At 34.1% G+C, this 13,314-nt stretch overlaps 1 protein-coding gene across 3 annotated transcripts in view; it reads right to left on the bottom strand.

The window, feature by feature from the left end:
* Nucleotides 1-13,314, bottom strand: part of SYT1 (synaptotagmin 1) — a 538,168-nt gene that overhangs the window by 419,227 nt on the left and 105,627 nt on the right. For all 3 annotated transcript variants that reach the window (XM_082351698.1, XM_082351697.1, XM_082351699.1), the window contains one exon: nt 12,657-12,769. The gene's annotated coding sequence lies outside the window, so the exon portion shown is untranslated. The remainder of the gene's footprint in view (nt 1-12,656; nt 12,770-13,314) is intronic.

The raw sequence follows: 13,314 nt of genomic DNA, 5'->3' as shown, positions 1-13,314 counted from the left end.
GTTTCCTGATTTTTTTTTTTTTTAATATCTTAAAAGAATCCAATGTTCTGGGCATAGCCTATGAAGTTCTTTAACCAACATGTGATCTCGTGATTCCATCAGCCTCAGAACCCTCCTCCTATGTGACAGATATATCTTTCTGTCCAGAAAAAAAGAGTACTATTTAAAATAAAAATATACTTTATGAATGCCTATTTTGCTTGAAGAGGGCACAGACTCATTAAAAGAAACATCTCAGGTCAAAGGAAGCACAGAATGTCATTCTGAGTATCTTAGGGCTGTAGGCTTAGTGCTTTTGAAAAATGTACATAAATATATTCACAAAAGCAAGAAAAAGAAAGAAAGAAAGAAAGAAAGAAAGAAAGAAAGAAAGAAAGAAAGAAAGAAAGAAAAAGAAAGGAAGAAACATACATTTCAGAAAGTCTGCCTTCACATTTGCCATGATCATGTGATTTTAAAGCCAATGTCTCCTGTAGCAGACATGGATGGTGTCTGACTTCCCAGTGTTCTTTGAGGAATGCTTCCTGGTGCACAAATTGGCTCTAAAGACAGACTCCAAAATGTGTTAACAAAATACTTTGAACAGCAGCAGCATTTCTGAAATCCAAGGTGACCACAGTGAAGGACGACATTCATTTGAATATAAATTTCAGTACATGAGCTTTTTTGAAAAAAAGAAGTTTTGTTATTTCATGATCACACCTTATAAAATTTTAGTATTTATTCATTCTGCATTGTGGTTTTTTTGAAAAAAGAAATATCAGAAACACTGAGGCACTTTTCCACCTATATTCAGAGACTGATAATGCTGATGGCATTTTTGGAAAAAAGAAAGCTATGTATTTAATCCTTCATGTGTGTATGGAAAACCACTCATCACAGTCCAGAATCTTATTATAAAGAGACATATAAACAAATATATATTCAGTTTCGTGAACTAAATTTCTGCATCCATACCAAGCAAGTGGATGATTTATATTCCACAAGCTAAAAAATGTAGTTTCAGGATATGAATAGAAAGCCTTTCTTACTGTGGAAGAGTGATTCTTCCCTTTTAGAAGAAATCTGAATTTCATTATATACAAAAAAGAACTGTAAGTATTAGAAACCTAATAACTTTTACTCTTCATAGAACTGTTAATTAATACATTTAAATTTTACTTTCTGAACAATAAATAATAGGCAGAGGCAATTTTTAGTCACTACAATGTGTTAGATGAAACTTTGCAAAAATTGTTGTAACCATGTATTTATTTGTTTCATTTTTTTTAAAAAAAGAAAAACTATAAACTTAAAAAAATTTTGGAGAAAACACAATAGATTTATTTGAACTGTCATATGTTCTAAAGTACCAAAGATCTACAAACTAAATGGTGTATTAGAGATACACAAAAAGAAACTGGAATAAATGATAGCAATATAAATTCAACTTTATGGTAAACACAAAGATTATTTTTTATAAGGTCAGATGTATGCATATAAATCATCTTCCCTATTCACCAGAGACATTTCTTTCAGTATAAAAACACAAACTGGGCTTCCCTGGTGGCGCAGTGGTTACGAATCCGCCTGCCAATGCAGGGGACACGGGTTCGAGCCCTGGTCCGGGAAGATCCCACATGCCGCGGAGCAACTAAGCCCTGCACCACAACTACTGAGCCTGCGCGCCTAGAGCCCGAGCTCCGCAACAAGAGACGCCACAGCAATCAGAAGCCGGCGCACCGCAATGAAGAGGAGCCCTCACTCGCCGCAACTAGAAAAAGCCACGCTCAGCAACAAAGACCCAATGCAGCCAAAAATAAATAATAAATAAATAAATTAATTTTAAAAATAATAAAATAAAAACACAACCTGTTAGATTTTTGGTTTGAAAGCTCTTGCCTGTATAGAAGCAACTGGTGGCAAAACACTACCCTGCCCATTCACAACATAATGCAATCAGAGAAGATTAAATAAGTATAAGACAGTAGTCCATGTGAAAAGCAGGCAAGAGTCCATACAATTTTTAAAGTTTTATGTAATTTTTCCTCCCTTTGTGTTCTTTTAAATTTTCTCCTTCCCCCAAAGGTGCTTTTAAAAGCAAAAGAACAAGGGTGTCGGTAAGCAAAAATAGATTAATGTAAATTTTCCTAACCACAGAGAATTTCTATTGGATGAACACTTTTTGAAATTATTTCCTTTGTTGATTTCAGTAGATTCTGTAAGACATTTTGCATCCAAAATAAACTTGAAGCATAATGACCATAAATCAGTTTATAAGCCTTATTCAAGGGTCTAAATTATAAAACTAAATTATAAAACAATTTCCTTACATTTATACTCAGAAGTAAAACAGCAGCACATAAAAACCTCCAATATTTTTAGAATTAAAGGTTCTAAAACAACATAAAGAATTTATTATCTGTCTTCCACCTGGAATGTTTCCATTTTATGAAGGGGGTTTGTGAGGGATGGTAAGCGGGCTAAGTCTATCTCTGTAGGAGCACTTCCTTGAATACCATCACAGAATGATCATTTCTCCTTCTATACAACATCAAAACAACCACGAAACCCAAACGATTAATCTGGTCATTCTCTGGACTTGGCTGCCATCTTGACAGGAGTTATTTTGGAAACGGATTTTTTTTTTCGGGGGGGAAGATTATGTTTTTGGACTCTCCTGTCGCTCATTCCATGTAATAACAAAGTCATAAAATTACTTATCACCTAGAAATTTGTAATGTTGTGCTTCTACTTCAGGAAACCTTCAGGTTGATTACCCTAAGCCTTCCAAATACAGTGTCAAAACTTATCTATCAATATAAATATATGAGAATTGGGAAGTGTTATAAACATGTATTTCTTTACTGTCAGGCAGAACTGTACAAAAATTTTCACAAAAGACAAATTTCTGTCTTTTCAATAAATTCAAGAACAGAATTTTAGCATTCTCTTCTGTAGAACATCACATCCTCTCATCTGCTATTCTTTCCGACAATTTAAACACATTTCTCCCTTTTGGGCCTCGGTGTCTGACATTTCTTGTAATGGCCTACATTTACTTTAAATCTACATCTGATGCTTCTCTTTTTCTCATTTTCACATCTTGAAATTTCTTTAGTCTCTTCTGACAAGGTGATGTCTCAAACCTTAAATAATTTTGGTTTTGTTGCTGTTTCTAAATTTCTTTTAATTCTTTTATTTTTAAATATATTTTATTGAAGTATAGTTGATTTACAATGTTGTGTTAGTTTCTGCTGTACAGCAAAGTGATTCAGTTATGCATATATATTATTTTTCATATTCTTTTCCATTATGGTTTATTACAGGATAATGAATATAGTTCCCTCTGTTAAATCTTTATTTTTAATTTTTATTAGATAAGAGTTGATTTATACTGTTGTGTTAGTTTCAGGTGTACAGCAAAATGAATCAGTTATACATATAGATATATCCATTCTCTTTTAGATTCTTTTCCCATATACGCCCTTACAGAGTATTGAGTAGATTTCCCTGTACTATACAGTAGGTCCTTATTAGTTATCTGTTTTATATATAGTAGTGTGTATATGTCAGTTCTTGTATTAGTTCTTGATGTTGTGTTTCAATTATGGATCTAAATTAGAACTAGGCTCTCTAATACAGTGATCTGTCCAGCATTATTCTTATGTTTCTGTTTGAATATCTTAGAATAATGCTGGTTTTTAATAGTAGCATATTGCCAGCTCTTCAGCTGTTTTAAACCAAAAACTCCATCTAATTTTCTACATATTTGATAGCAAATTTTAATTCGCCTTTGCAGTATGTTCCTTTCATGAATATGTTTTAATACTTTCCTATTAAATTCATCCTTTATGTTTCCTAATTTCTGATCATCATAATAAATAAACACATTAGCTTCAAGAATTAAGTAGAATGAGAATGTTTATATGTCACTGTATGGCTAGGATGTTCTGAGTTTTTAATTATCTTAGTAAATTCTGTCCAGGGCATAAGAAAACATCACAGGCACAAGAAGGGGTATCATTGATTTGTGAATGTTCTATCTAATTTAAGGGGTAGATAAGGTACTAATGCAAATTTCTTTGTCTTAGTATTTGGTCTGTCTCTAGTTCTTAAGGCTTTGTCCTGGGTAAAAACACACTCTTGCTAAACCGCTCAGTCATTAGGTCTGCTCCTGTGCTAGAATTCCCTCGTGCCCTTCCATCTCCTTCACAGAGTCACTTTATTACATGAAGACGTTGTTAATGATCATAAGCTGCCTGGCAAGAACTTACTTCAATTACCCCTACAGTCTTTTTTCTTTATCTCTAGCTCAGCTATCCTATATTTACTAAGTGTGCTTGGCACAAAGATGGTTTATAGGTTTAACTATTGATTATTTATATATCTCTCACACTATTACAGAATAGTTGAGCAAGATAAGCATTTACATGTGTACACATTTAAATGTCTGGATGTGCATTTTGAAATGCAATAGTTTACATTTAATGATGGGTCAAGAATGGTAACAATGATTTTAGGAGAACATAAAGATTTTACATTTGAAGTTCCTGTTCAGAAGAATGGCAATGTTACAGACTAGCTAACTGAAGAAGTAAATGATCAGGACAGTGCAGTTTCTGTATTTTAGGCCACTTAACTGTCTATCAAAAAGGCACCTCTCTGATGCTATTAAAATTTCAACCTTTTGACATATAAAGATATGTCAGCAATGAACTTGGTCTGTAACAATACGCCATTGACGATGTCTTTTTAAAAAATCATTATTTATTTATTTGTTATTTATTTTTGTCTGCGTTGGGTCTTCGTTGCTGTGCGCAGGCTTTCTCTGGTTGCTGTGAGCGGGGGCTACTCTTCGTTGTGGTGCGCGGGCTTCTCACTGTGGTGGCTTCTCTTGTTGTGGAGCACGGGCTCTAGGTATGCGGACTTCAGTAGTTGTGGCACACAGACTCAGTAGTTGTGGCTTGCGGGCTCTAGAGTGCAGGCTCAGTAGTTGCGGCACACGGGCTTAGTTGCTCCGCGGCATGTGGGATCTTCCCGGACCAGGGCTCGAACCTGTGTCCCCTGCGTTGGCAGGAGGATTCTCAACCACTGCACCACCAGGGAAGCCCGGTGATGTCTTTTTAGTTTAGTGAATCCTAGAATAACCAAGTTTTCAAGGCTGAAAACCAGGGTTTCACCAAAATGCAGATAATATATATTTTGTTACTCAAAATTATTTATGAGTGTTGAACTTCTTTAATCATTTTCTGAAAAAGTACATTGATTTTGCTGTCATTATTGAAAAAATAGTTTATATAAATATGGAATATAGATATGGAACTTGCTAGTTATTTCCCTTCAACACATGAAATTATTTTTTACACTGTCATCTTGTCTATTGTAGTTGACGAGATATCTATTATTTTTTCCTTGCTCCTTTATATGTTATTTGTTTTAATTGATTTTTAAGATCTTTGCATTATCTTTGGAGTTCTGTGGCTTTGTTAAAATGTCTATGTTTGAATTTGTTTTTCTTTATCTGGTTTGTGGCTGGGAATGATTTTCTATATGGTATTAATGGCTTTCTTCAAATATGGAAAATTCTCAGCTATTATCTTGTAACTAACCATCTAGAATTCCTAATAGATATTGGTGTGCTTTCTCATTTTATTCCTCTATGTTTCTTAAGTTTTCCATCTCTTAACATTCTGTGCTCATTCTAGAAAATTTCTTCAGATGTAATTCACAGTTCATTAATATCGTCTTAGGTCATTTCTCTTCATCCTAAAAGTTTTCATTAAATTTTTTAATTTGAAAACTATATTTTTCTTTTCTATGAGTATTTGGTTCTTTTTCAGATCTGCTAATCTGTTTTCATAGTGTCTTACTGTTGGTTTCTATTTCTTCCTTCTTTGCTTGTATAATTTTTTAAATGATTAGTTTATGCTTTTTTTCATATTGTTAAGCTATCTCAGAACTTTAGGATTTGAATGCTCTTGCTTATGGTGACTCATTATGCTTTGTTATGTTGGATAATTCTCATGTGTGGTTTTATCATTATTCATTTAATTGTAAACTCATTTTAGTTTTTTTTTTTTCTTAAAGAGTCCTGTGTGCCCTGGTTCAGACATGTTTCCATACAGAATTGTAGGTTCCCATTAGTTTATATAAATTACATTTGGAGGATTCATGCACTGTGAATAATATACATTCAAGCCCCATACTGACATATGCCAAAGCCTGGTGTTTTGATTTGTCACAGTAGAACTATTTTTTTCCCTGTATTTCATCTAGATTCCTAGGCAGATAAGCTCTAGTCACTTCCCTGGATCAGTGGGTGCAATTTTCTTGCTGCTTCATCAAGAAGGAAGCAGCTCTTCACTGATCCTGAATTTATGTGAGAATTTCAGTTCCAGATCTCGAAACTGCTTAGACCCAAGTCCTGTAGTGATTAGAGACTTGATAAGGGACCGACCTCTCCCTACTCAGTCATGACATCAGCTCTTCGTCTTTCTACTCTGCCTTCGAGCTCTCTTTCTTTTCTGACCCTTGAGGATTTTCAGGGTTTTAATGTGTTGTTGATCTACATATTTAGAAATATTTATAGTGATAATACTATAGATATGTATGTATGAACAAGAGGTGGTAAATGCCTCATCTCAGATATGAAATGAATTAGTAATCAGTGATTAACCTAGAGACATACAGTGAAATGAGACGATGCTTCACATAGTTCTGTGTGAATTTCACAATGTTAGGAAAAGGATATCTTTCCGGAGTTCATTATTATCGCACCCGAAACAATTTTATGTCCTTCAACATATTCCCCCTGTGACCTCACATTCTTACTGGGTTTTGAAAATATCCTTTCATCTATTTTATACATTTCCTTCTGGCTCAGTTTTTCTAGAAGATTCTGTCAAGTTCTCTTTGATGTTCCTGTGAACTGTATTATTCTCCTGGGTATATATGTTTAAGATATGTTTAGCTGCACATTACTTAGGGGGTTTAATGTATGGCAAAGTGAAGATTTTTTAAATGCCTTAAAATTGGCAAAAATATTTTCAAATAAAAAAGATAATCAACCCTAAATAAACTAATGAGAGCAATACAACTTTTGCTTTCATTAAATTACAATAAAACGTATTAACTTCTCCACAAAATATTTTTAAACTGAAATAAGTATCAGCATAAGCAAATATAAAAATCATTTTTATTATTAGAGTGGTTCTACTCTCATTAAATGTTGCATTTTAATGTTATTAGTTTATTTTTAAGTGATAATAAGTGTAAAGAAAATTGTTAAGAATTAATGTCCAATTTCTATAACTTTTTCAGGCTATTGGTTTATCTCTTCTAATGTCCAATTTCTATAACTTTTTCAGGGTATTGGTTTATCTCTTCTTAAATAGTGTACACATTCTCAGAAATTGCTATATATTCTTTTCTTATCATCTATTTCCTGAATTACATCCAATATCTTCAAGTAGGTAATTTTCCTTCCTATTACCACAATGAATTCTCGAAAGTCTATTCTTTTATATTGACTAGATACACACAATCCTTACTGAATTTAAAAGTGGCTAGTCCAATTTCATCCATAGTGAAGTTACTTTGCCAGACAGAACGACAGAGCAAAAGATTTATTCTGATGTGTCCCAGAACAGGACACTTAGTCACTGCGAAATGTAATTAAGAAAAATCTCAGGATCAGAAACGATGCCTTTGGTGGCCTGGGTTGTGGGGTATTAGATTCCATAATGGCCACAGTGTAGCCACCGTGGCATTACTTAGGCTTAGCTTTCTGGATTAGATTTCTCAGGCAATATAGCTTTATCTAATATGCAAATTTATACATTTCATTTAAGGAGGTGTAAAGACTAAATAGACTTAAAGTAAGTGGATCAGATTGATTTTAGTGCATAACTGACAACAGTAAGAATCAGTGAGATTAAAAAGAGTAGGATCATTGACTGGAAACAACTTGGAGGAAACAAAAGCAGAGAAGAATATGATTAGAGTTACTGGATGACCACTATTTTAGTGGGTCTGAATATTTATGTGTTTGTTTCTTGTTAATAGTCTGCCTCTCCACTAACATGAAATCTCCATAGAACAGGGGTCTGGACACAGGGCTTGGAAGACTGACTGGCATAGGAAGTGCTGACTGGCATAGGAAGTGTGAACCCAGGCTCCATGATGAACAGGTTTGTTGGGCTAAGGGAAAGTAGAGGACGAAGATATACTGATTGAAAACCTAAGTGTAGGAAACATCAAACAAGCTTATATGTGAAGATAACTGGTGATATAGTACTGGTCAAGCAATTCCGAAGTATCACTTCAAAGGAATGAGGGAACAAAAGCAATTGGGAAATTCAAACAAGGCTGAGTGGCAATACCATTGTTGTCTCATTAAGCCCAGGTTTTCCTAGTAGTTTTTGAAAGCTGTGAAGTAGAGATGGAGATAACTCAACCCAGGCATTGACCGTTCCTGTCCTAAGACTCATTTGAATGTTGCCAATACTCCATCTTACCCTTTACTCTTGTAACTTGAGAATGGAATGGAAAAGAAGGGTGCTTTACATTTAAAAATCTCTTCAAAACTTTCTTCAATGGAAAATGAACCATTTTTTTTTTTCCTAGTGGAATTTCCAGAGTGAAGAGGGATTTTAGGAGCCTACATGATAACTTCTGTTGTGCCTCAACCTCAACGGTAATAGAGATTCTGGAAACTTTTCTTTTAGACATTTTATTTTACTAAAAATTAGAACTGATGAAGTATTACAGGCCCTTTTTCTAGGAAAGGTATCTAACTTCTTGTTTCTTACACTGCAGATTAGCCTAGTAGTGAGGATTGACCAAAACAAGAGATGCTAATTATTACAGGCCTTTATTTTGAAATTATCAATTTTTCTTTGAATGAAGAATTTAAGTTTGTTTGCTTTTCCATCTCTACCATTTGTTCCTTAGGTTAAATGAAGGTAAAGGGGACTCAGAGCTGCTAAGAATTCCTTGACATCCAAAGAACAGAGGAAGAATAAGACAGATATGCCCTTACTTGGGCCTCATTCCCTGGGTTATTCAGACTCCTGTCTTCCATGCCAGGTACAGGTGCTTCCTGTTTTTTCAAACCATCCAAATTTAATGAATAGAAAAGAAAGAGAAATAGTAAAACAGAAAATACTAAAATTCAAATGGAACCAAATATTGTTTTTGGTCTAATGTCTGGGCTAAAAGTAGCAAATTTAGCAAAGTGCCTAAAACACAGTAGATATTCAAGAAATATTTGGCAAATTAAAGAAACACCTGTAGGGGTAAATGCAGCAAATAGGTAAACTTGATCCAATTGAACATGATGCTGAACTTTTTGAAAGACACAGAGGATAGAATTCCTTAGAAAGTGGGTTACAATAAAACCTTGAGTGGCGGCTTGAGTCATTCAGAGAAAAAGCTGTTGGTAGAAGGCTATGAGATCACCAGTTCTCTCTTTCCATTTTTCCTTGGTGTCCATTGAATTCGCATTCATGCTCGCTGTCTCTGCTTAAACACTTCCTCTATTCATCTGCTTTCTAAATGGATGTGTACCTACAATATGTATCTATTCATTTAAAAATAACTGAATGCACCTGTTTCCTTGAGCTATAAACATGAACATTAATGAGCATCCTGTCTATTTAATAGTTTAATACTGCTTGGCAACCTGTATTTGAGACCACTTGCCCCTCAAGCTCTATCTCTGGCCTGCATCTCTTCCCTCCATCTACTTTTCCTCTGCTCAGGAGAATACTGCTCATGTTATAACCAGTTTCTCTGTGTTTTACAAAAACATCCTACCCTCTCTTTCAGTTTCTCATTTACTTTATAACCAAACTTGTTTTTCTTTAGTGTCGATATTCAAAGTAAATAAGAATTTTTAAAAATATTTTGTTCAATTGGTTTACTTTTTAGAATCACATAGTATTGTTTTCTACTATTTTCCACTTTAGAGCTTTTTTTTTTTTTTTTTAACAAATCATATAATTTGACTATAATTTTGTGGATTTAAAAAAATTGAATGTGAGCATCTAACATCATTTATAACATTGTTTCTGTGTGAAAACATTTTGAGTTCTAAATATTTAACTTATAAATTAAACTTTTGAAATACAATCCAATTGAAATTAGTGCCTGCCTGTACTGTAAATGTGATTTTTAAAACCAGTTGAAAACCAAGAATATTTTTATTTATAAAAAGATTCATATGAAGTTGGAAGACAATTATTCCAACTATTTTAGGACACATTTATTTTATAAAATAAGTACACCTGAAAACCTAAAGATTTTGAGCATTTTCGCCTTTTAGACCCTTGTCTCAGTGGATTCTACAAGATAGGAAGCAAGAATTAATTTTATGGGTCAAACAGTCTCTGCAGTTTTCCTACTAAATCTAATGTTACTTTTTGCTCTCATTCAGTGCCAGAGGTAATCACAATATTCTGTCTTTTCATGGTTCAGAAGAAAGTTCTTTGTCCCTTCTAACTTAAATGTATACTTCAGAGTTTGGCATATTAAGTTGGCAAACTGTCTGACATTTTTGCATTAAAAATAAAGCTATGAGGAAATTCCCTTATTAAATTAGATAAAAGAAAAATATTCACTTATGAATAAATGGGGTACCCTTAGCCAAAAGGTTTTACTTAGTTGTACCAATAAATTATCTTTTCAAAGTCTGACACCCTCAGGAGTTGTATGAGTAGAAACCGTAACAGAAGTACAGGCTGGAATTCTTAAAGAAGTGATGCTTATTAGACATATCTAATATTGAAAGAATGACTTGATATTTAGAAAGCTTTGTAAAACTAAAGATTTAAATGTGAAAATAATAATTGTAGAAATTATGAATTTAATACCCTTTACTATGAGATCATTTATTATTTGGCAACTTTGGGAAACTTTTCAGTTGATAGACATTCATACCCTTAACATCTTTAACATTTAATTTTTAATTTCAAAATGTTTACAACTCAAATGAAAGGGGAAAGAAACAGTCTAAAGTCCTTTGTACACTCCTAGGAAATAAAAATATGTAGGAAAAAATCAAAATCCTAATTTATTTTCAATATTTTTATATTAATTATATGTCTATAGCTTTAAAATATTTTCCTCTTGGCTGTTTCCTTACTGTCATATTGTAGAGTAGTGGTTTTTAAACTTTGGAGTGCATTGGGATGATCTGATATACATATTTAAAATGCTGGTTCTAAAGCCCATTCCCAAAGATTCTGATTAAGTACGTCTGGCATGGAACCCGGAATAGATATTTTCTTAGGTTGGCTTCAGGTTACATTTTGAGATGTTTCTCAAAATATTTGCAGAGTAGAAGATGAAATTGTTTCTAAAATGCAAAGTAGAAGAGTATAAAATGGGAATATTTTAAGAACTGTATGGTAAGAACCACACTGTCAGATCATCAGCTGTGCCTTTCATTATAAAATGATTGAAATAACCATTATATATTAGCAGTGACAATTATTGCCTAAGAAAGAAACTTTTGATTCTAGGTAATATGCACTTTCAGAACCACTTCATTTGTTTTAATAATCTATGTAAGGAGATTATAAAAATTAGCAAAGAACATGTTTCAGCAATAACAACTGTGATCCTGTAAAATCATACTGCATCAGAGATAAGAGAAACTTCCAGCATTCAAATGGTTCATTCCCCAAAGGTGAAGAACTGTGTTATAACACAAGCCTACTGGACAGATTTATTTAATAAGATGGTGAATTTATAGGAGTGTAGAGTTGGTTTATTTCTGTATGATTTTAGTATCGGAGACCTATTGTAGCCAACTTCCTCAGGAAGAAACTAAGATGCAAATAGCAGAATAAAGTTCAAGACATGGCCTCATACTATAACATTATTTCTGCTGTATACAATGAGAATCATGTGAAAGATGATTCTTTAGAAATCCAAAACTTCAGTAACATGAGACTCCCAATAATGATTAGTGAGATAATTTAATCACCTCCAATTTACTTCAGAGAATTGTGGTTATGCCGAGTGAAAGGGTGTTAGAAATGACAGACCAAAGAAGCAATTTGATTGGTTAATGAAGAGTCTAAGAATGATAATTGAATTTGACGGAATTCATTAGTTGGGACATTCAAGCAGATACTCTACAACCCCAATTATGTACTCTAACATATGTAATAGTCACAATGTGATATATGTACTTCATTGTTGAATTAGGCATATAGGAAAGAGTAAGGCAGAGTATGGCACAAAGAAACATCAGCCTGAGACAAATCTGCCTCCACTCCCACCCCTTACCCAATATTGTTGCTAATTTATCATCTGTACAGCAGGGCACAAAAGCACAGAGGACGATGCTATGACATATTCTTTTAGAATGCAAGGCTGCTCAAGATCATCTACAGATAATGAACCATGACAACTTTGGATTTGATGAAGTACAAAACGAGAGTGGGAGAAGGCAAAAATGTTATATAAGTGGCCAGTGCCCCATCAACTAAACTAGCACATCAAGGGCGTTAATACTAGTAATAATTTCAAAAGACATGACAAATACTAAACATTCTTTTGAAGTAAGAGATACAGTCCTCCAATTTTCCGCACAAATGCATTTTTCTTCCACATATCACAAGTTCATCAACAAAACATATCAAAGTTTCTGGTTTTTTTCCACGTACCTTACTTAGTTGCAATGAAATTTCCAGGAATGAAGCAATAGGCAGGTGAATGGTCTCCAATTCAAAGCCAGGCGTTTGTCAAGCTCTTGCTAGTTCTTGTTTTCCTGGTTTCCCTTGAGAGAAAGAGAAGAATGGAAAAAATTCATAAAAATGCTGGCCTGCAACTCCGCACCTGCCTTTGCTACTGAGTGTGTATATAGACTTTTGCTGATGTGGCCCATTCATTATTCACATCCAGCTCTAGCTTCCTCATTTCCTGGTTGCGCTACGTGCTCCAGGCTAAGAACCAAGAGGTATGAATCATGTGGACATAAAGAAAAATCTAGAAGAAGAAATGTTTCAAGAAAGCAACTTTTTTTCCTATTTCTTCTGACATAGCCTGTTCTATGGCATTGCTCCGTAGAGGAGAAAGTGCATGTGCCGCCACAGAAGGCACCCAGTGGAATTACCACCCGGGGGGATTATCTCTAAGCAATTCCTACTTTGTTTTGCTAACACGACTCCTTGTTTAGGATACTGGAGTGCTGTCCTTCTCTGGCAGTGTTCCCTCACATTTTAGAATTATTGAAAAGCTAACTGAGTCTATTTTGATTTGTGAATCTCTTTGCAAGCAACAGCAGCTGCAGCCGTGCTAATAAAAAAGAAAGGCATTGTTATG

The sequence above is a fragment of the Balaenoptera borealis genome (assembly GCF_965194805.1).
Source record: "Balaenoptera borealis genome assembly, chromosome: 13".
Lineage (NCBI taxonomy): Eukaryota > Metazoa > Chordata > Mammalia > Artiodactyla > Balaenopteridae > Balaenoptera > Balaenoptera borealis.
This window is presented reverse-complemented; position numbering and strand designations above follow the sequence as displayed.